Below are 22806 nucleotides of genomic sequence, written 5' to 3'. Positions count from 1 at the left end.
CCCACACACACCCAAAGTCTACATTCTTATCGTTAAGTCAAGTTGCCTTCATTATACTATTGTTAAGAGAATAGAAGAGGGTATTGAGCATGTATTCTGGTAATTGTGGTCAACATAATCACTGACCTAGTGGTAATAAATGTAGCCAACCAGCTGTGTTTCTAATCAGCAATTAGTAGAAGATAAAGTGGAAGTGGCTCTTCCCATCTGCTAGAATCTCCCCCTTGAGGGAGGGGATAGGAGTGACTTGGACTAGTCAAGCTAAGGCCCAAGGCAAAATGGTTTAAAGGCCAGGGTGGGTTTCATAAAAGTAGATCACTTGATGCAAGCCAAATGGCCAAATACTGGGCCATCAGCTCTGTGAACACCCTATCCAAAGTAAAAGGGCAGGTATTGGGTTGATGGAATATAGAGTTGAGGCTTCAGTAAGAACAAGTATAGAAGCAGTTCAGGCCGGGCGCAGTGGCTCACACCTGTAATCCTGCACTTTGGGAGGCCAAGGTGGGTGGATCACCTGAGGTCAGGAGTTCAACACCAGCCTGGCCGTCATGGTGAAACTCCATCTTTAAAAAAAAAAAAAAAAAAAAAAGAAGCAGTTCAATAAATCACAGGCAATTTCCTCAAACACCTGTGATTGGAAGATATGTCGATGGGCTTACCTGGCTTGAAGAGTGCAAGGGTCTTCTGTGAAGATGCAGGACATGATTTGAATCAGAAGATTTCTGTCAGTCAGTGGCATAGTCCCCTAAGGAATAAATCACAGTGAGAATTGCACTTTTCTGAGTTCTTCAATGTTTACAGCAGTTTTTTAAAGTCTTTAAATATTTGGTTTTTCTTCCTTTTCCCCTTTAATCATGATAAATACCAATTCTGGTTTGCCTCAGTTCATTTGTATTTTTTCTTTCTTTCTCTCTCTCTCTCTCTCTCCCTCTCCCTTTCTCTCTTTCTCTCTTTCTCTCTCTTTTTCTCTCTCTCTCTCTCCCCCCCTCTCCCTTTCTTTCTTTCTTTCTCTTTCTCTCTCTTTCTTTCTTTTTTAGACAGTCTCTCACTATGTCTCTTAGTCTGGAGTGTGGTGGTGCAGTCCCCGCTCACTGCAACCTCTGCCTCCTGAGTTCAAGTGATTCTCCTCCCTCAGCCTCCCAAGTAGCTGAGATTACGGGCATGTGCCACCATGCCCAGCTAATTTTTGTATTTTTAGTAGAGATGGGATTTTGTCATGTTGGCCAGGTTGGTCTTGAACTCCTGACCTCAAGTGATCCGCCTGCCTTGGCCTCCCAAAGTGCTGAGATTATAGGCATGAGCCACTGTGCCCAGCCTGCATTTTTTCTTCCATTTGCTAGTTCCGCTTTAGGATAGTTTATCCTCTGATTATTTATATGAATATCTCTAGAGCTACTGCCCAAATAGCTTCTATTTAGATACATACTATTCCATGATTCTCTGTCCAACTCTATCCTGGCATGTTTTTTGTAACTTTTTTCCCACTTCTTTTAGATACTCAGATTTTCAGTTCTGTCTGTTACTTTGTTACTTCCGTGTGCCTACTACCTTTTAACCTTGAAGATGTGAAACAGCTCATCTTTTTTTTTTTTTTTTTTTTTTAAGCGGAATTTTGCTCTTGTTCTCCAGGCTGGAGTGCAGTGACGCGATCTTGGCTCACTGCAGCCTCTGCCTCCTGGATTCAAACGATTCTCCTGCCTCAGCCTCCCGAGTAGCTGGAAATACAGGCATGTGTCACCATGTCTGGCTAATTTTTTGTATTTTTAGTAGAGATGGGGGTTTCTCCATGTTGGTCAGGCTGGTCTCAATCTCCTAACCTCAGGTGATCCACCTGCCTCCGCCTCCCAAAGTGCTGGGATTACAGGCTTGAGCCTCCGTGCCTGGCCAGCTCATCCTTTCTTCAGGCCCTCTACCCCATCAAAGTTGGAGCCAAAACTCAATTGTGGTCCAAACTCAGTTAACTAAATGGTTACAAAAGGTAACAATTCAAAATGCAAAGATTTGCTTTGGGGCTTTGTGTGAGGAGGGGAGTGGAGATGTGGGCGATGAGCCGTGGTACCATCTTGTTGCTGTGCCTTGTGTTTTCCTGTCAGTGTCTTGTTGCTTCAGTTTCTGTAGTTGTAAACTGCAGTGATAGAGAGTGGGGTTAACCTAGAGTAGTTTTTACTTGAATAAATGACCCCTCTCCAGAATGCTACTAACATATCCCTTTATACCTTTCTCATGTTGCACCTCTTTCAGAAGTGCTCCTATGGTGTCCCCATGTCTCATCTTAAATATCACCCTTTTAGAAACAATTTCTAACTCCTCTAAACCTGGGGTCAGCAAATATTGTCTATAAAGAAGCAGATATGTAATCCCAGCACTTTGGGAGACTAAAGTAGACAGATCACCTGAGGTCAGGAGTTCAAGACCAACCTGGTGAAACCCCGTCTCTACAAAAAATACAAAAATTACCCCGCTGTGGTGGTGTGCACCTGTAATCCCAGCTATTAGGAAGGTTGAGGCAGGAGAAGCACTTGAATCCAGGAGGTGGAGGTTTCAGTGAGCCAAGATCGCACCACTGCACTCCAGCCTGGGCAACAGAGCAAATGTGGTCTCAAAGAAAAGAGAAGCAGCTAGTGGCCAGTCACGATGGTTCATGACTGTAATCCCAGCACTTTGGGCGGCCAGGCAGGTGGATCACTTGACGTCAGGAGTTCGAGACCAACCTGGCTAACACAGTGAAACCAAGTCTCTACTAAAAATACAAAAATTAGCCAGGTGTGGTGGCAGTTACCTGTAATCCCAGCAATTTGGGAGGCTGAGGCAGGAGAATCACTTAAACCTGGGAAGCAGAGGTTGTAGTGAGCCAAGATCACGCCACTGCACCCCAGTCTGGGCGACGGAGCAGGACCGTATGTGTGTGTGTAAACGTGTGTGTGTGTAAACCTACATGTGTGTAAACATACATGTGTGTCTTTTTTTTTTTTTTTTTTTTTTTTTTGAGGCGGAGTTTCGCTCTTGTTACCCAGGCTGGAGTGCAATGGCGCGATCTCAGCTCACCGCAACCTCCACCTCCTGGGTTCAGGCAATTCTCCTGCCTCAGCCTCCTGAGTAGCTGGGATTACAGGCACGTGCCACCATGCCCAGCTAATTTTTTGTAGTTTTAGTAGAGACGGGGTTTCACCGTGTTGTCCAGGATGGTCTCGATCTCTTGACCTCGTGATCTACCCGCCTCGGCCTCCCAAAGTGCTGGGATTATAGGCGTGAGCCACCGCGCCCGGCCTACACGTGTGTCTTTTAAAAAAAACAGATAGTAAATATTTTAGGCTTTAGGCTTTAGGCTTTACAGGCCAAGAGTGATAAGAGTGCACTCCAGCCTGGGTGATGGAGTAAGACCCTGTCTTAAAAAAAAAAAGAAAAAAGAAGAAGACAGAAACATGTTGAGAACTTCCTATTGGAAATGCTTGGGACCAAAAATGTTTCAGCTTTGACTTTTTTTTTTTTTTTTTTTTTTGAGACAGAATCTCACTCTGGCACCCAGGCTAGAGTGCAGTGGCACAATCTCAGCTCACTACAACCTCTGCCTCCTGGGTTCAATCAGTTCTCCCGCCTCAGTCTCTCGAGTAGCTGGGACACATGCCACCACACCTGGCTAATTTTTTTAATTTTTAATTTTTAGTAGGGACAGGATTTCTCCATGTTGGTCAGGCTGGTCTCAAACTCCTGACCTCAGATGATCCGCCTGCCTCGGCCTCCCAAAGTGCTGGGATTACAGGCATGAGCCACCGTGCCCAGCAAATTTTGGAATTTTTAAACATGAAATTCACTTATGTTTCATATATACCTTATACACATAGCCTGAAGGTAATTTTGTTTTTCCCTTGGGGATGCTGTATGTTATGTACCTGCCTTTTGACTAGCCATCACATAAGGTTAGGTATGAAATTTTCCACTTGTGGTGTCATGTCAGTGCTCAACAAGTTTCACATTTTGAAGAACTTCAGATTTTTGGATTAGGGATGCTCAACCTTTTTTTTGTTGGAGACGGAGTCTCTAGCTCTAGCTCTAGCTCTGTCACGTAGGCTGGCGTGCAGTGGCATGATCTCTGCTCACTGCAACCTCCACCCCCCACCGGGTTCAAACGATCACTCCTGCCTCAGCCTTCTGAGTAGCTGGGATTATAAGTGTGCATCACATCCAGCTAATTTTTGTATTTTTACTAGAGATGGGGTTTCACCATGTTGGTCAGGCTGGTCTCAAACTCCTCATCTTGTGATCCACCTGCCTTGGCCTCCCAAAGTGCTGGGATTACAGGCATGAGCCACCGTGCCCGGCCAGGATGTTCAACCTTTAATAAAAAGTGTTGGCTGGGCATGGTGGCTCACATTGTAATCCCAGTACTTTGGGAGGCTGAAGTGGGAGGATCACTTGAGCTCAGGAGTTGGAGACCAACCTGGGCAACATAGGGAGACCCCATCTCTACAAAAATAATATTTTTAAAAGTCAGAGGTGGTGGTGCACACCTGTGATCCCAGCTACTCAAGAGGTTGAAGTGGGAGAGTCATTTCAGTCAGGAAGTTCTAGGCTACAGTGAGCTGTGATTACACCACTGCACTCCAGCCTATCCAAAAAAAAACAGAACAAAACAAGGGAACCCCATGAACAATCACAAAAGACATGTTGGTGAAGATGTGGAGAATTTGGAACCCTTATACATTGTTGGTAATAGTGTAATATGGTGTAGCATTTTGGAAAACAGTTTGACAATACCCCAAAAAGTTAAAAGCAGAGTTACACTATGACCCAGCAATTCCACTTCGAGGTATTTCCACAAAAATGGAAACATGTATCCACAGAAAAATGTGTGTGCAAAAAGTTGTACATAAATGTTCACAGCAGTGTTATTTATAAACAGTCTAAATGTTCATCAACTATCAAATGGATAATTGAAAGTAGACCGGGCATGGTGATATATATATATTACTTGGGTGTGGTGCTGTGGGCCTGTAGTCCCAGCTACTTAGGAGGCTGAGGTAGGAAAATTGCTTGAGCCCAGGAAGGTAGAGGCTTCTGTGAGCCGTGATTGTGCCATGTACTTTATCCAGCATGCGCAAAAGAGTGAGACCCTGTCTCAAGGAAAAAAGGGAAAAAAAAGGAATCAAGTACTGGTATATGCTATAACATGGATGAACCTGGAAACATTATGCTAAATGAAAAAAATCTAGTCACAAAAGACCACATATTATAAGATTCCACTATATGAAAAATCCAGAATAGGCAAATCCATAGACACAAAGTGAATTTGGTTCTACAGGATGGGGAGTGACTAATGGGCAGGGTGTTTCTTTTGGGGATGATGAAAATATTCTAAAACGTGGTGATGGGCCAGGTGCAGTGGCTCACGCATGTAATCCCAACACTTTGGGAGGCTGAGGCAGGAGGATCACTTGGGAGTTCGAGACCAGCCTGACCAACATGAAGAAACCTTGTCTGTACTGAAAATACAAAAAAATTAGCTGGGTGTGGTGGCGCATGCCTGTAACTCCAGCCACTTGGGAGGCTGAGGCAGGAGAATCACTTGAACTCGGGAGGCAGAGGTTGCAGTGAGCTGAAATCATGCCATTACACTTCAGCCTGGGCAACAAGAGCAAAACTCCATCTCAAAAAAAAAAAAAAAAGTATGGTGATGGTTGCACAACTCTGTGAATATGTTAAAATTACTACATTGTACACATTAGCCAGGTGTGGTGGCTCTCACCTATAATCCTAATTATTCAGGAGGCTGAGGTGAGAGAATCACTTGAGGCCAGGAATTCAAGACCAGCCTGGATGACAGAGCAAGAGACTGTCTCTTAAAAAGAAAACTGTAGGCTGGGCATGGTGGCTCATGCCTGTAATCCCAGCACTTTGGGAGGCCAAGGTGGGCAAATCACCTGAGGTTGGGAGTTTGAGACCAGCCTGACCAACATGGAGAAACCCTGTCTCTACTAAAGCTACAAAATTAGCCGAGTGAGGTGGCTCATGCCTGTAATCCCAGCTATTCAGGAGGCTGAGGCAAGAGAATTGCTTGAACCCAGAGGCAGAGATTGCACAGAGGCAAGATCACACCATTGCACTCCAGCCTGGTGACAGAATGAGACTCTGTCTCAAAAAAAAAAAAAAAAAAAAAACCATTCAAAAGTGGGCAAAGTATGTGAACAGACACTTTTCAAAAGAACACATATATGAGGCCAACAAACATATGAAAAAATGCTCATCACTGGTCATTAGAGAAATGCAAATCAAAACCACATTGAGATACCATCTCACGCCAATTAGAATGGAGATCATTAAAAAATCTGGAGACAACAGATGCTGGAGAGGATGTGGAGAAATAGGAACACTTTTACACCGTTGGTGGGAGTATAAATTAGTTCAACCATCATGGAAGACAGTATGGCAGTTCCTCAAGGATCTAGAAATAGAAATTCCATTTGACCCAGCAATCCCATTACTGAGTATATATCCAAAGGATTATAAATCATTCTATTATAAAGATGCATGCACACGAATGTTCATTGCAGCACAGTTTACAATAGCAAAGACCTGGAACCAACCCAAATGCCCATCGATGATAGACTGAACGGGGAAAATGTGGCACATATACATCATGGAGTACTGTGCAGCCATAAAAAGCTATGAGTTCATGTTTCTGGAAAGCATCATTCTCAGCAAACTGACACGAGAACAGAAAATCAAACACCGCATATTCTCACTCACAGGAAGGTGTTGAACAATGAGAACACATGGACATAGGGAGGGGAGTAGCACACACTGGGGTCTGTTGTCAGGGGCTAGGGAGGGACAGAAGGGGGTGGGGAGTTGGGGAGGGATAATATGGGGAGAAATGCCAGATATAGGTGACGGGGGATGGAGGCAGCAAACCACCTTGCCATGTGTGTACCTATGCAACAGTCCTGCATGATCTGCACATGTACCCCAGAATCTAAAGCACAATTAAAAAAATATTTTAAAAGGGCTGAGGGAATAAAATTGGAATGTGCATAACACAAAAAAATGATGAGTGCTTGAGGTGACAGACACCCCATTTATTGTGATGTGATCTTTACACATTGTTTGCGTGTATCAAAACATCTCATGTACCCCATAAATATGTACATCTACTACATATCTATAAAAATTAAACATTAAAAATATACTTAAGTTGGGCGTGGTGGCTCACACCTGTAATCCTAGCACTTTGGGAGGCTGAGGTGGGTAGATTGTCTGAGCTTAGAAGTTTGAGACCAGCCTGGGCAACATGGCAAAACTCCATCTCTATTAAAAATAGAAAAAAATTAGCCAGGCATCTCGTGTCAGTTTGGGATTACACGCCTGTAATGCCAGCTACTCAGGAGGCTGAGGCAGGAGAATTACTTGAACCCAGGAGATGGAAGTTGCAGTGAGTTGAGATCGCACCACTGAGCTTCAGCTGGGGTGACAGAGGAGACTGTCTCAAAAATAAATTTTAAAAAATATATATTTAAAAACAAAACAAACAAAAACATTGCATAGCAATGACTTGAGGAGCAGAGAAATAAAACTCTAGAAGATACTTAATTCTACATTTCCATTTGGGATTCAATTCTAAATGTGTCTGACTCTAAAGCATGTATGTTCTTTTTTTTGAGGGGGGGCATGCCTGGCTCAAACATATATGTTCTTAACCACTCTACTATACTGTCTCCTAAAGATTACTTCCTTAGGTTAGATTCTTAGATGTAGAATTTCTGAGACAAAGGATATGAACAATTTACTGGAACAGCTGAATGAAGTCCATGCAGCCATCTGGGCTTGCCATGTACATGGCCCCTTCTAGGTAAAGTGAAATACTGTTCTTGCTCAAGTGCTATGACTCATACAAACTGATTTGAATTAAACAAACCCTGCTATCACAGCTGATGGACCAGTAGCTGAAACGTAAGTCAAAGGCCACTATATGCAAGCTACCTACTGCCACTGAGGCAATAGCAATAGTTAGGTGTTCAAAAGCAGCACTCAGTATCGGCAATGACAAATCAGTCCAATCAAATTGTCTCTTTAGGGACATAAAATATAAATGCCAAGTGCACAAAGAGAAGGCAAGTAACTCAAATTCAAGTTATTGAGCTTTTAGCATCTGTGCGATAAGTGTAGAAAATGTGTCATTTATGGAGAGGCTTTCAATTGTCACCCAAAGAGTGAACCCAGGCCGGGCACAGGGGCTCATGCCTGTAATCCTAGCATTTTGGGAGGCTGAGGCTGGTGGATCACTTGAGGTCAGGAGTTGGAAACCAGCCTGACCAACATGATGAAACCCTGTCGCTACTAAAAATACAAAAAAATTAGCTGGGCATGGTGGTGGGTGCCTGTAATCCCAGCTACTTGGGAGGCTGAGGCACAAGAATTACTTGAACCCTGAGAGGCAGAGGTTGCAGTGAGCCGAGATTGCGCCATTGCACTTCAGCCTGGGTGACAGAGCGAGACTCCATCTCAAAAAAGAGGAAAAAAAAAGAGTGAACCCAAACACTTCTTGAAAACAAACTTACCCTACTAGGAGCCCAGGTATAGTACATTGAGGCCAAGTCATTTATACTACCAGAAAAATATAACCATACCACGGCTCGGCGTGGTGGTTCACACCTGTGATCCTAGCACTTTGGGAGGCCGAGGCAAGCATATCACTAGAGGCCAGGAGTTTGAGACCAGTCTGGCTAACATGGTGAAACCCTGTCTCTAATAAAATTACAAAAATTAGCCAGGCATGGTGGCGGCCGCCTGTAATCCCAGCTACTTGGGAGGCTGAGGCACAAGAATCGCTTAAACCCCGGGGGTCAGAGGTTGCAGTGAGCAGAGATCACACCATTGCACTCCAGCCTGGGTGACAGAGTGAGACTCCATCTCAAAAAGAAAAGAAAAATATAACCGTATGAACCCTTCCCCAAGGATAAAGAAGTTTTCAAAGGGAAACAGAGTCATTCCATCAGATTGAATCATTGTACTGATAAAAATGTTAAATAAATTATCTTTTGTTTCAAGGGGGAAAAATGAAGTTAGAATGGTCTCTCAACCTTCTAAATCTCCATCTTTCCTCAAACATTAACAGCTTTTTCTTGCTCTGCTCTCTCAGCTAACGAATTTGCCTTTTACGTCATTAGGAAAACATAGGTAAGCAGATAGGAACTTTGTCATCCTTTCACCACCAAATCTACCAAACTACCTAATTATCTTCCAGGTTTAAGAGATTCTCCCGCCTCAGGCTTCCTAGTAACGGGCACTACAGGTGCATGCCACCATGCCTGGCTAATTTTTGTATTTTTTGGTAGAGACAGAGTTTCACCATTTTGGCCACCACTATTCTCAAACTCTCGACTTCAGGTGATCCACCCGCTTTGGCCTTCCAAGGGCTGGGATTACAGGTATGAGCCACCGCACTAGGCCCCATAGAAGCATTTTGGCACCGTTATCTATCAGTCACAAATTTACTTACCCTTTGACTCAGTAATTCTTCTAGGTAATTTTATCCTACAAATACATTGCGCACATATGAAATACTCTATGTAAAAAAATTATTCATTGCAGCTTTGCTTGTAATAACAAAAGATTGGAAACAACCTAAATATTCATCAATAGGAGTCACTAAGGGATTGAATAAATAAATTAGGGTGTAACAATACAACGGAGCCATAAATAAAGCAATTCAGAGAAGCAGTGAAGCAGAAAAGAAAAAACTTCAAAAAAAAAGAAAGTGAAAGACCTTATAAATATATGAAACAATCTCCAAGATAGATTCATAAGTAGAAAAGCAAGGGACAGAAACATCATGTACAATGAGTTGCAAATTGTGCATTTGTTTAGAAAGAAGGAAGGTAGAAGAATACACACACACACACACTTGCTTGTATATTCAGAGAATATTACCAGAAGAATTCATAAGAGCCTAGAAATATTGAATTTAGGGAGAAAAACAGTGTGGCTGGAGGAAAAGTGTGGCAGTGAGACTTTTCATTGTATGTCCTTTGGTATGTTTAAAATTTTGTACCTTGGCTGGGCGCGGTGACTCATGCCTTTAATCCCAGAACTTTGGGAGGCCGAGCGGGGCAGATCACCTGAGGTCAGGAGTTTGAGACCAGCCTGGCCGACATGGTGAAACCCTGTCTCTACTAAACATACAAAAATTACCTGGGCATGGTGGCAGCCGCCTGTAATCCCCGTTACTCGGGAGGCTGAGGCAGGAGAATCTCTTGAACCTGGGAGGTGGAGGTTGCAGTGAGCCAAGATCCCACCATTGCACTCCAGCTGGGCAACAAGAGAAAAACTTGGTCTCAAAAAAAAAATTGTACCATGTAATCTTATCCATTCAAAAACTTGTTTTTGGCTGGGTGCAGTGGCTCACGCCTGTAATTCCAACAGTTTGGGAGGCAAGGCAGGCAGATCACTTGAGCCCAGGAGCTGGAGACCAGCATGTTTTTTTTTTTTTTTTGTAGCCAACATGGGCAACATGGTGAAACCCTGTCTCTATAAAAAAATTAACAATTAGCCAGTCATGGTGGTGTACAGCTGTAGTCCCAGCTACTCGGAAGGTTGGGGTGGGAGGATTGCTTGAGCCCCAGAGGTTGAAGTTCCAGTGAACTATGATCGTGCCACTGCACTCCAACTTGGGCAACAGAGTGAGACTCTGTGTCTAAATAAATAAATAACAAAACAAAAATAGTATTCTTTGAAATAATTTCTTTTTTTTCTTTTAGTGACAAGATCTCACTCTGTCGCCCAGGCTGGAATGCAGTGGTGCAATTCACTGCAACCTCAAGCTCCTGGGCCAACCAATTCTCCCACCTCAGCCTCCCGAGTAGTTGGGACTACAGGTGCATGCCACCATCCCGGGCTATGTATTATTATTATTATTACTATTTTGTAGAGTTGGGGTTTTGCCATTTTGCCTAGGCTGGTCTCTAACTCCTGAGTTCAAGTGATGCTCCCTCCTCAGCCTCCCAAAGTGCAGGATTACAGGCATGAGCCACTGTGCCCAGCCAAAATAATTTCCTTCCCTCCTTCTAGGACACTAGAAGGACACTAGGACACTAGGACACTGGTGTTCTTCTTGCCTCCTTGGCCACCCTCAGTCATCTTGGTTGGATCCTCCTCTTCCTTGACCAAACTTCTAAACATTTGCTCTGCCTTTTGCTCTTTTCTACCCTATCCATAGTTTGCCCTAGGTGATTCCATCCAGCCCCATACTTTAAATACCATCTATCTGCCATTGACTACCTAATTTATAATCCAGCCTTACCTCTCTTCCTTGAGCTCCTAGTCTCATATATTAAATATGCACATGATAAATCACTGACATATCTAGTAGGCATCTCAAACTACTTAATATACCTAAAACAGAACTTTTGATTTTTCTTCCCGGAAGCTCTATCTATCTCAGTCTTCCGAATATTCAAAATTGCCCAGTAAAAGGGTCTTCTGAATATTCAAAATTGCTCAAGTCCAGATCCTTCAATGCTTCTTTGATACCTATATCAAATCATCAGCAAGTTCGTTCAGTTTTACTTTTAAAATATAACTTAAATTCATTCACTTTTTTTTTTTTTTTTTTTGAGATGGAGTCTCACTCTGTGACCCAAGCAGGAGTGCAGTGGCACCATCTCAGCTCACTGCAACCTCTGCCTCCTGGGTTCAAGTGTTTCTCCTACCTCAGCCTCCCAAGTAGCTGGGATTATAAGTGTGCACTACCACTCCCAGCTAATTTTTGTATTTTTAGTAGAGATGGGGTTTCACAATATTGGTCAGACTGGTCTTGAACTCCTGACCTTGTGATCCACCTGCCTTGGCCTCCCCAAGTTCTGGGATTACAGGTTTGAGCCACCGCAACCGGCCGTATTTATTTATTATTAACATGGAGTCTCACTCTGTTGCCCAGGCCGGAGTGCAGTGGTGTGATCTTGACTCACTGCAATCTCCCCATCCCAGGTTATTCTCACGCCTCAGCCTGTGGAGGCATGTGCCACCAAGCCAGGCTAATTTTTTTTTTTTTTTTTTTTTAGAGTGTCATTCTGTTGCCCAGGCCGTCTTACAATGGCACGATCTCGGCTCACTGCAACCTCCTCCTCCCAGGTTCAAGCCGTTCTCCTGCCTCAGCCTCCCAAGTAGCTGGGACTACAGGCATGAACCACCACACCCAGATAATTTTTGTATTTTTAAAAATGGTTTTAAAGATTTTTCAATTTTTTACAAATAAAGTGGAGAATCATGCAATGCTGCCAGCATTAGATGCAGTTTGGGACCACAGGTCTGCACACTCCTTTGCTACTGGTCCTGTAATGGTAGAACCTTTCATCTTGCCTTTGTTGTTCACTATGACCCCTGCATTATCTTCAGAATAAAGAAACACTCCATCTTTTCTCCGGTATAACTTTTGTTGTCGAATGACCACTGCTGGGTGTATCTTTTTTCTGAGCTCCGGTTTGCCCTTCTTGACTGTGGCCATCACCATGTCATCCATACCAGCAGAGGGAAGTCTGTTCAGCCATCCCTTGATCCCCTTCACAGAGATGATATACACGTTTTTGGCTCCCGTGTTGTCAGCACGGTTGATCACAGCTCCTACCACAAGACCCAAGGAAATCCGGAATTTCACACCAGAAGACCCACCACGTCCTCGCTTCGACATCTTGAACGCCGGAAAGAAGGAAAAAGGCTAATTTTTGTATGTTTAGTAGAGACAGGTTTTCACCATGTTGTTCAGGCTGGTTTTGAACTCCTGACCTCAAGTGATCTGCCTGCCTCAGCCTTCCAAAGTTCTGGGATTACAGGCGTGAGCCACCATGCCCGGTCTTATTCATTCCTTTTTAAGGCTGAACAATATTCCCTTGTATGTATATACTACATGTTGTTTATCCATTCATCTGTTGATGGACACTTACATTGCTTCCACCTTGTGGCTATTGTGGATAATATTGTTATGAAATTTGGGCCAGGGGTGGTGGGTCATGCCTATAAATTCAGCACTTTGAGAGGCTGAGGTCAGTGGATTGCTTCAGGCCAGGAGTTCTAGACCAGCCTGGGCAATGTGGTGAAACCCTGTCTCTACTAAAAATAAAACATTAGCTGGGCTAATAAAAATAAAAACACTCCGGCCTGGGTTGTGGTGATGCCTGCCTGTAGTCCCATCTACTCAGGATGCTGAGGCATGAGAATCGCTGGAACCGAGGAGGCAGAGGTTGCAGTGAGCTAAGACGCACCAATGCATTCCAGCCTGGGCGACAGAGCAAGACTCTGTCTTAAAAAAAAAAAAAAAAGCTATGAAATTGGTATACTAATATCTGTTCAAGGCCCTCCTTTCAATTCTTGGGGGTATATACACCCCAAAGCGGAAGTGCTGGATCATATGATAATTATATTACGTTGGTGCAAAAATAATTGCAGCTTTTGCCACTCCTTTCAATGGCAAAAACCGCAATCACTTTTGCACCAACCTTAATCTGTTTAATGTTTGAAGAATCACCAAACTTTTCTAGAATGCGGCATCATTTTACATTCTCATTAGTAATGTATGAAAGTTCCAATTTCTCCATAACCTTATTGATACTTTTTTTTTTTTTTTTTTGAGAGAGACGCAGTTTCTCTCTTGTTACCCAGGCTGGAGTGCAATGGCCGCGATCTCAGCTCACTGCAACCTCCGACTCCTGGGTTCAAACAATTCCCCTGCCTCAGCCTCCCAAGTAGCTGGGACTACAGGCGTGCGCCACCATGCCCAGCTAATTTTTGTATTTTTAGTAGAGATGGGGTTTCACCATGTTGACCAGGATGGTCTCCATCTCTTGACCTCGTGATCCACTCGTCTCGGCCTCCCAAAGTGCTGGGATTATAGGTGTGAGCCACCTCGCCCGGCCTTACCAATACTTATTGTTACCCGTTTTTTTGATCAGGGCCGTTCTAGTGGAGGTGAAGTGATATCTCATTGTGGTTTTGATTTGCATTTCTCTAACATTTACTGATGTTGAGCATCATTGATGCATCTTACTGACCGTCTGTATAGCTTCTTTGGAGAAATATCTATTCAAATCCTTTATCCTTTTTTTTTTCGTTGTGTTTCTTTTTTGGTCAGTTGAGTTGTAGGAGTTCATCATGCATTCTGAATATCAATCTTTTATCAGATATAGGATACAGGTATATAAATATTTTCTCCCATACTGTGGGTTGCCTTTTTACTCTGTTGACAAGTGTTCTTTGATGCACACAAGTTTTAAATTTTAATGTAGTCAAATTTATCTTTTTTTTTATTTTCCTTTTTAAAAATTTATTTACAGACAGGGTCTCATTCTGTTGCCCAGGTGGTACAGTGGTGCAATCATAGCTAATTGTAACCTTGAACTCCTGCATACAAGCAATCTTCCCTCCTCAGCCTCTCAAGTAGCTAGAACTGCAGGCACGCTCAGAGATGGGATCTGGCTATTTTGTCGAAGTGGTCTCAAACTTCTGGCCTCAGTGATCCTTCTGCCTTGGCTTCCCAAAGCACTGAGATTATAGGCATGAGCCCCATGCCCCAATCCTCAATTTATCTATTTTTTTCTTTTGTTGTCTGTGCTTTTGGTGTCAAATTCAAGAAATCATTGCCAAATACAATGTCACGAAGCTTTTCTCCTATGTTTTCTTCTGAGAATTTTCTAATTTTAACTATGACACTAGATCTTTGATCCATTTTGAGTTAATTTTGTATTCGATGTAAAGTATTTTGCATATGGATATCCAATTTTCTCAATACCATTTGTTTAAAAGACTGTTCTTTCCCACAGTAAATGATTTTTTTTTTTTTTTTGAGGCAAGGGTCTCCCTCTGTTGCCCAGGCTGGAGTGTAGTGGCATGATTATGGCTCACCGCAGCCTCAACCTCCCAGGCTCAAGAGATTCTCCCATCTCAGCCTCTTGAATAGCTGAGACCACAGGACATGTGCCACCATGCCCAGCTAATTTTTGTAATTTTTTCTAGAGATGAGGTCTCATCATGTTTGGTCTTGAACTCCTAGGCTCAGCTTCCCAAAGTTCTGGGATTATAGGCACAAGCCACTGTGCTCAGCTCCATTAAATAATCTTGACACTCTTGTTGAAAATAATTTAATCATATATTTGAGAGATTATTTTTGGTCTCTCTATTCTATTCCATTGGTCACATCTGTCTTTATGCAGAACAGACTTAAATATACCATTTTAAATTATTTGGGTGATCAAATCATTCAGTACTAGAAAAAAATGTGGGGAGATGAGAATTCTCACACATTGCTGGGGGAAATAAAAATTGCTATCTCCTTCTGGAAAGTATTGTGACAATATCTTTAAAAATGTAACACATAATTTTAATGCAGCAATTTCACTTTTGGGAATACTTTCTATAGATATAAAAACATCAAGGGAGGAAGGGTAGGCAAAATTTAAAACATCAATACATAAGAATATGCATACAAATATATTTATTGTGGCATTTTTTTTTCTTTTCTAAGACAGGGTCTCATTCTGTTGCCCAAGCTGGAGGGCAGTGGCACCATCATAGCTCACTGTAGCATTTTTTTTTTTTTTAAGAGACAGGGTCTTGCTCTGTTGCCTAGGCTGGTCTCGCTGCTGGCCTCAAGCAATCCCTCCTGTGTCAGACTTCCAAAGTATTGGGATTACAGGTGTGAGTCACTGTGCCCAGTTTTTTGTGGCATCCTTTGTAGTGGGAAGAGGCTGAACTGGAAAGCAGTGAAGTACCTACTCTCTCTCCATCTTTCTCTCCCTGGGGTCACATGCATTTTAATCTGTTTCTTTTTGTATTTTTTCCTGAACTTGTAGATGGACCAACAATTCCAGCAGGCTGATTCTCTTTGATCTTTACATTTTAGTGCTCACTACTGTCTCAAGCTAGAGATTCTATTTTGTTCACTTATAAATCCACTATTAATATATTGCCTTTTATTTTTATTTTTTGAGAGGGAGTTTCACTCTTGTTCCCCAGGCTGAAGTGCCATGGTGTGATCTTGGCTTACTGCAACCTCTTCCTCCCAGGTTCAAGCAATTCTCCTGTCTCAGCATTCCAAGTAGCTAGGATTACAGGCACCTGCCACCATGCCTGGCTAATTTTTTGTATTTTTAGTAGAGATGGGGTTTCTCCATGTTGGCCAGGCTTGTCTTGAACTCCTGACCCCAGATAATCCACCTGCTCAGCCTCCCAAAGTGCTGGGATTACAGGCATAAGCACAGTGCCTGGCCAATATATTCCTTTTTAATTTCAGTTTTTATAATTCCAGTTCTCTGCCAAATCTTTTAAGTTTGGCTTTGATCTTGAACATGGTACACAGAGTTGTTTATAGTCTGTATCTAGTCATTGCAAAATATAGAATCCCTGTAGGTCTGTTTCTATTATCTGTTATTTCTCCTGCTTATTACTGGTATCTTGTCTCCTTGTGTTCCTGGTTGTCTTTTTTTTTTTTTTTTTTTAAGCTATTTTGATCCTCGTTCCTAGAAACCTGGTCATCCTTGCACTAAACATTGTTTTTGAAAGAAAATTATAGGCCAGTCACAGTGGCCTGCTTCTGTAATCTCAGCACTTTGGGAGGCCAAGGTGAGCAGATCACTTGAGGCCAGGAGTTCGAGACCATCCTGACCAACATAGTGACACTCCAACTCTACTAAAAATACAAAAACTAGCCAGGTGTGGTGCACATGTCTGTAATTCCAGATACTCGGGAAGCTGAGGCAGGAGAATCATTTGAACACAGGAGGCAAAGATTGCAGTAAGCTGAGATTGTGCCACTGTGCTCCAGCCTGAATGACTATGTCTCAAAAACAAACAAAAAAGAAAGAAGGGAAGGAAGGAAGGAAGAAAGGGAGGGTGGAAGGGCGGGAAAGAAAATTACAGAAACAATTTGAGGCCTAGGATGATGTTATTTTTCCTTCAAAGTGGATTTTGGTTTTACTCTTGCCACTAGCAATTAGGGGCAAACCTAATATAAGTTCAGGCTGCGAGATTTTTCTGGACTCCTTAGATGATTTGAAGTCAGTCTACAGTCTATATAAGAGTTACTTTACTTGTGCTCCCTTATACCTACAAGGCAGGATTTTAAAGTCCTAGGCCAAATCCAAGGGTGATATAGAAGAGTTGCCACCCTTTATTAGTCCTAGACTCCAACTTTTGTCCCCATGGGCTCTTAAGGCTGCCAAAAATACATCTTAGCTTTCTAATTACTTGTTCTGCATCAGCAAATGCCTCAGACAAAGCATCATGAGTGCTAGGCTCCTCACTCCCAATTCCTGACCAATCCAAAATCTTGGTCCAGTTAATTCCTCACTACTTTGTTAGTTCTGATATACTTTTAGAGGATGTATTTTGTTTTTCATCCAGCTTGATGAGCTGTATTCAGTAGGAGGACTGACTGAAATTACATTGTATGCCATTAACAATAATGAAAGTCTATACAGTTTATCCCTGAAAGATAAAAATCTTGGCCGAGGTGGGCGGATCACGAGGTCAGGAGATAGAGACCATCCTGGCTAATATGGTGAAACCCTGTCTGTACTAAAAATACAAAAAATTAGCCGGGCATGGTGGCACATGCCTGTAGTCCCAGCTATTCGGAGGCTGAGGCAGGAGAATCACTTGAACCCGGGAGGTGGGGGTTGCAGTGAGCCGAGATTGCACCACTGCATTCCAGCCTAGGTGACACAGTGAAACTCTGTCTCAAAAAAAAAAAAAAAAAAATCTCATTATCTCTATCTAGTCAAGGCCCCATTTCTGATCTTGTGGCCAAGTGTACAGGGCCATTCCATATGTAGGGTATCCATTACGTATTGACTTTGGGAAGGGCAGGTTGCTAAGGAGCGGATAGGAGAAATGACTGGCATCTCTAATACACCAAATTACATTCTCTTCTCTAAATATACCCTCCTATATCATATTCCAGTGCTTTTTCATAGGCTACCTCTCAGTCAGAATTTCTTCCCATCCTGTTCACCAGGTAAACTCCTATTCCTTTTTGAAGACTTAGCTCAAGTATAGCAATTTCGTCTCAAAAACAAACAAACAGGGCTGGGCATGGTGGCTTACGCCTGTAATCCCAGCACTTTGGGAGGCCGAAGCAGGCAGATCACCTGAGGTCAGGAGTTCAAGACCAGCCTGACTAACGTGGAGAAATTCCGTCTCTACTAAAAATACAAAATTAGCCGGGCATGATGGTGCATGCCTGTAACCCCAGCTACTTGGGAGGCTGAGGCACACTTTTGCCATCTCCCTCTCCATCCTAACAAATTCCCATGTTTTTCTTCCCACATTTTCATCCCTTGTTTTTTGTTTTTTTTTTTTTTTTTGAGACAGAATCTTGCTGTGTCACCCAGGCTGGAGTGCAGTATTATGATCTCAGCTCACTGCAACTTCCATCTCCTGGGCTCAAGAGATTCTCCTGCCTCAGCTTCTTGAGTAGCTGGGACTACAGGCATGCACCACCATTCCAAGCTAAATTTTGTGTATTTAGTAGAGACCGGGTTTTACCACGTTGGCCTGGCTGGTCTTGAACTCCTGACCTCAGGTGATCTACCTGCCTTAGTGTCCCAAAGTGCTGGGATTACAGGTGTGAGCCACCGTGCCTGACCTTCCCTTCTAACTTATATTTTCTTCCATACAAGTAATATTTATTATTATGCTTATTTTTTTTTCTTTTTGTTTTTTTCCTTTTTGTGGAGAATGGGGTCTCACTGTATTGCCCAGGTAGGTCTCAAACTCCTGGGCTCAAGATATCCTCCTGCCTCTGCCTCCCTAAGAGCTGGGATTACAGGTGTGAGCCAGAGTGCCTGGCTATTATTATTATTATTATTATTATTATTTTATGATTCAGTCCCTGTAGAGACTGCAAAAAATTGCCAATGCCAACTATATTTCAAGTTGTCATGGCGGGGTATTGGAAAAAGTTTTCAATAATTGCACCTCGGATAAACCTCATTGGCTGCAATACTGCCGGTGCACAAAGCTTATTATTATGATGATTACTGAGACAGAGTCTTGCTCTATTGCCCAGGATGGAGTGCAGTAGTGTGATTTCCGCTCACTGCAGACTCTACTTCCCGGGTTCAAGCTATTCCCCTGCCTCAGCCTCCCCAATACCTTGTTTTACAGACATCCACCACCATGCCCGGCTAATTTTTGTATTTTTTTTGTAGGGACAGGGTTTCACTATGTTGGCCAGACTTGTCTTGAACTCCTCACCTCAAGTGATCCACCCGACTCAGTCTCCCAAAGTTCTAGAATTACAGGCATGAGCTACTGTGCCCAGCCTAAAGAACAACTATTGATCACACTACTGGTTAAGTGCTGCCAAAGAAATCACACAACTTTTTATCTACATAGTTCTATGGTTTGTATGAAAATCAGAGACCTTGAACATACATCAAGTTTAATAAGGAATCAAAGCAATTGCTAACAAATTCAGAGCATTCCTTTGGGACCCCTTCAACCAGTTCTAACAGTTGCACTCCAAGGGAGAGGTGGCAAATTGTGGTGATTACTAAGGAGCAACCTTTGAGAACAATTAAGAGGGCAGTGTGGCCAGACAGGCCATCAGCAATACGTTTCATCAGAATAAGGGAAACAGAATGCATCTGTTTAATCATACTCCCAAAAAAGTGGAGACTAGGAAGAAAAACAGAGAGAAAGCCAATAGTGGTGGCAATTGTAGGAACCAAAAGAGATGAAGTGTGACCAATTGTACAAAGATTGTACAAAGCTAGAAAGATACAAGAAAAAATTGCCATCGAGTGGTTGCTTCAGCTCTTTTAATTTTGTGTGTGTGACATATTTAGACTGTTTTATTTGCTTTCTGGGGTGTCAAATTTGAGGGCTCCCAGAGCCCAGCCCCAAGCAGAGTCTGGCAGATCCTTCTCCGCCTGAGGGTCCCGGACATGGAGGTTTCAGACGAGGCACTGTCTGGAGCTCTGGAAGTCAGGCAGAAGCCACCCTGAAGCTAGGGGTCTCAAGTCTGTCTTCAGGGACAGAAAATGCATTCACTTTGGCAGGATTGGTTTTCACTTTGGGACGAGGTCAGGGTCTGAGTCCTCCCAGCTCTCCTTGTCTTGCAATGTGCTCTTCAGATCCTGGTGGCATTTCTGCAACTCCCGGAACCTGGATACACACGGATCAGAGTGCCTGGCTGAGGCAGGAATCCCGGAAGTTTCTTCCTGGGCAGAGGCAGGGAACCCCTCTCCAGGATACCCCTGAAAATATCAGTAATATCAGCAGCATCTGAGAGCAACGCCATGGCACAGGTCCTGGCCCAGGCATGGCTGGTGCTGGCTGCTGTCTAGTTGCTTCCACTCTAATGTGAATTTATTCACTGTCTCTAGAGAAGCATCAGTAACCTAAAACTAAAGAGAAACAAAAGAAAAAGAATAACAGTTTTACTCAAAGAATAAATCACAAAGTGGATTTACTTTTTTCCTAAAATATGCTTATTTAGCAATAGTGAGGAATTTCCAGTGTTGCATAAGTACTAATTTAAACCATTTCTTTAATCCTTTGAAAGGCTTCTTTTTCACTAGTTGCTGCCCTTATCTCCCAGAAACATTAGTGACAACCCATGTGACTTTAGTATAATTTCCCAAGGTCAACGTAGGAATTTTCAGTGTATTGTGTTCAAGAAACTCACCTGCTCCAACCCAATATTTGTAACAAACTATAGCAATGACCTCTGAGGCAGGGTGCAGTGGCTCACTTCTGTAATCCCAGCAGATTGGGAGGCAGAGGCGGGCAGATGACTTCAGGTCAGGAGTTCAAGCTGACCAGCCTGGCCAACATGGTGAAACCTCATCTCTACTAAAAATACAAAAATTAGCCAGGAGTGGTTTTGGGCGCCTGTAATCTCAGCTACTCAGGAGGCTGAGGCAGGAGAATCACTTGAACCTGGGGGGCAGAGGCTGCAGTGAGCCAAGATTGCACCATTGTACTCCAGCCTGGGCAATAAGAGTGAAATCCGATCTCAAAAAAGAAGAAAAGCTATATATGTATTGTGTGGTTTTGTTGTTGTTGTTTTGTTTTGTTTTGTTTTTTTCTTAGCGTCTCGTTCTGTCGCCCAGGGTGGAGTGAAGTGGCGCAATCTCAGCTCACTGCAACCTTTGCCTCTGGGGTTAAGCGATTCTCTTGCCTTAGCCTCCCAAATAGCTGGGATTACGGGCGCCAGCCACCACGCCCAGCTAATTTTTTGTATTTTTAGTAGAGACAGGGTTTCACCATGTTGGCTAAGCTGACCTCAAACTCCTGATCTCCAGCGATCCACCCATCTCAGCCTTTCAAAGAGCTATTACAGGCTTCAGACATTGTGCCCAGCCCATATGTGTGTGTTTTAAATATACATATATTTCACCCTGTTTACTATGTATGTACACACACAGAAATGCTTTGCCTAAATTTAGCAATTGTTAACATTAATATTTTACTTAGGTAAATGTTAACAATTGTTAAATTTAGGTAAAGCATATATGGCATGGTCATATTAGTCTTTCCATTTTTATATGTAATTCAAATTGGTAAAATAAGTACATTAATAAAAAGTTTGGAAAAAGAGTGAAAGAGGAGACCAGACATGGTGGCTTATGCCTGTAATCCCAGCACTTGGGGAGGCCGAGGCAGGCAAATCACGAGGTCAGGAGTTCAAGACCAGCCTGACCAACATGGTGAAACCCCATCTCTAATAATGAAGTGAAATGAATTTTTCAAATGAAGTGAAAGCAATTTTTCACAAGTAAATCTGTGAAAAATAAATACTGTGAATAAATACTGTATTTACACACAAATAAATACTGTGAAATCCCGTCTCTACTAAAAATACAAAAAAATTAGTCAAGTGTGGTGACAGGTGCCTGTAATCCCAACTGCTCAGGAGGCTGAGGCAGGAGAATCACTTGAAACCGGGAGGCAGAGATTGCAGTGAGCCAAGATCACATCATTGCACTCCAGTCTGGGGAACAAGAGCAAAAGTCCATCTCAAAAAAACAAAAAACGAAAAACAAAAAATCAAAATAATAGTGTTTTTTCTTATTTTATTTTCTTTTTTTTGCACTGGAGAACCCAAAAAGTGGTTTTTCTTTAATTCTTTTTTTTTTTTTTTTTTTTTTTTGAGACAGAGTCTTGCTCTGTCACCTCGAGGCTGGAGTGCAGTGGCGTGATCTTGGCTCACTGAAACCTGCGCTTCCCAGGTTCAAGCGATTCTACTGCCTCAGTCTCCGGAGTAGCTGGGATTACAGGCACGCGCCACCACGCCTGGCTAATTGTTGTATTTTTAGTAGAGACAGGGTTTCCCCATGTTGATCAGGCTGGCCTCAAGCTCCTGATCTCATAATCTGCCCACCTCGGCCTCCCAAAGTACTGGATTACACGTATGAGTCACCTCGCCCAGCAGTAATACTGTTTTTAAGATAATGTAAAGATTGGCCAGGCGTAGTGGCTCACGCCTGTAATCCCAGCACTTTGGGAGGCCGAGGCGGGTGGGTCACCTGAGGTCGGGAGTTTGTGACCAGCCTGACCAAAATGGGGAAACCCCGTCTCTACTAAAAATACAAAATTAGCTGGTTGTGGTGGTACATCCCTATAGTCCCAGCTACTTGGGAGACTAAGACAGGAGAATCGATTGAACCCGGGAGGCAGAGGTTGCCGTGAGCTGAGATTGCGCCATCGCGCTCCAGCCTGGGCAACAAGAGTGAAACTCCGTCTTAAAAATGGGCCGGGCGCGGTGGCTCACGCCTGTAATCCCAGCACTTTGGGAGGCTGAGGCGGGTGGATCACGAG

The 22806-nt window shown here is 43.1% G+C and overlaps 1 non-coding gene and 1 pseudogene across 1 annotated transcript; both read right to left on the bottom strand.

Annotated features, from left to right (window-relative positions):
• Positions 1–12211: 12211 nt before the first annotated feature.
• Positions 12212–12700, bottom strand: LOC116566657 (annotated as a pseudogene).
• Positions 12701–18868: 6168 nt separating this feature from the next.
• Positions 18869–19002, bottom strand: LOC116566681. The gene has a single exon (XR_004275964.1). It is a non-coding gene; the product is annotated as a U4 spliceosomal RNA (small nuclear RNA).
• Positions 19003–22806: the final 3804 nt, after the last annotated feature.

The sequence above is a fragment of the Sapajus apella genome, unplaced genomic scaffold (assembly GCF_009761245.1).
Source record: "Sapajus apella isolate SASKATOON/1434 unplaced genomic scaffold, GSC_monkey_1.0 scaffold43, whole genome shotgun sequence".
Classification (NCBI taxonomy): Eukaryota; Metazoa; Chordata; class Mammalia; order Primates; family Cebidae; genus Sapajus; species Sapajus apella.
Note: the sequence above shows the minus strand (reverse complement) of the source record. Positions and strands in the feature narration are given on the sequence as shown.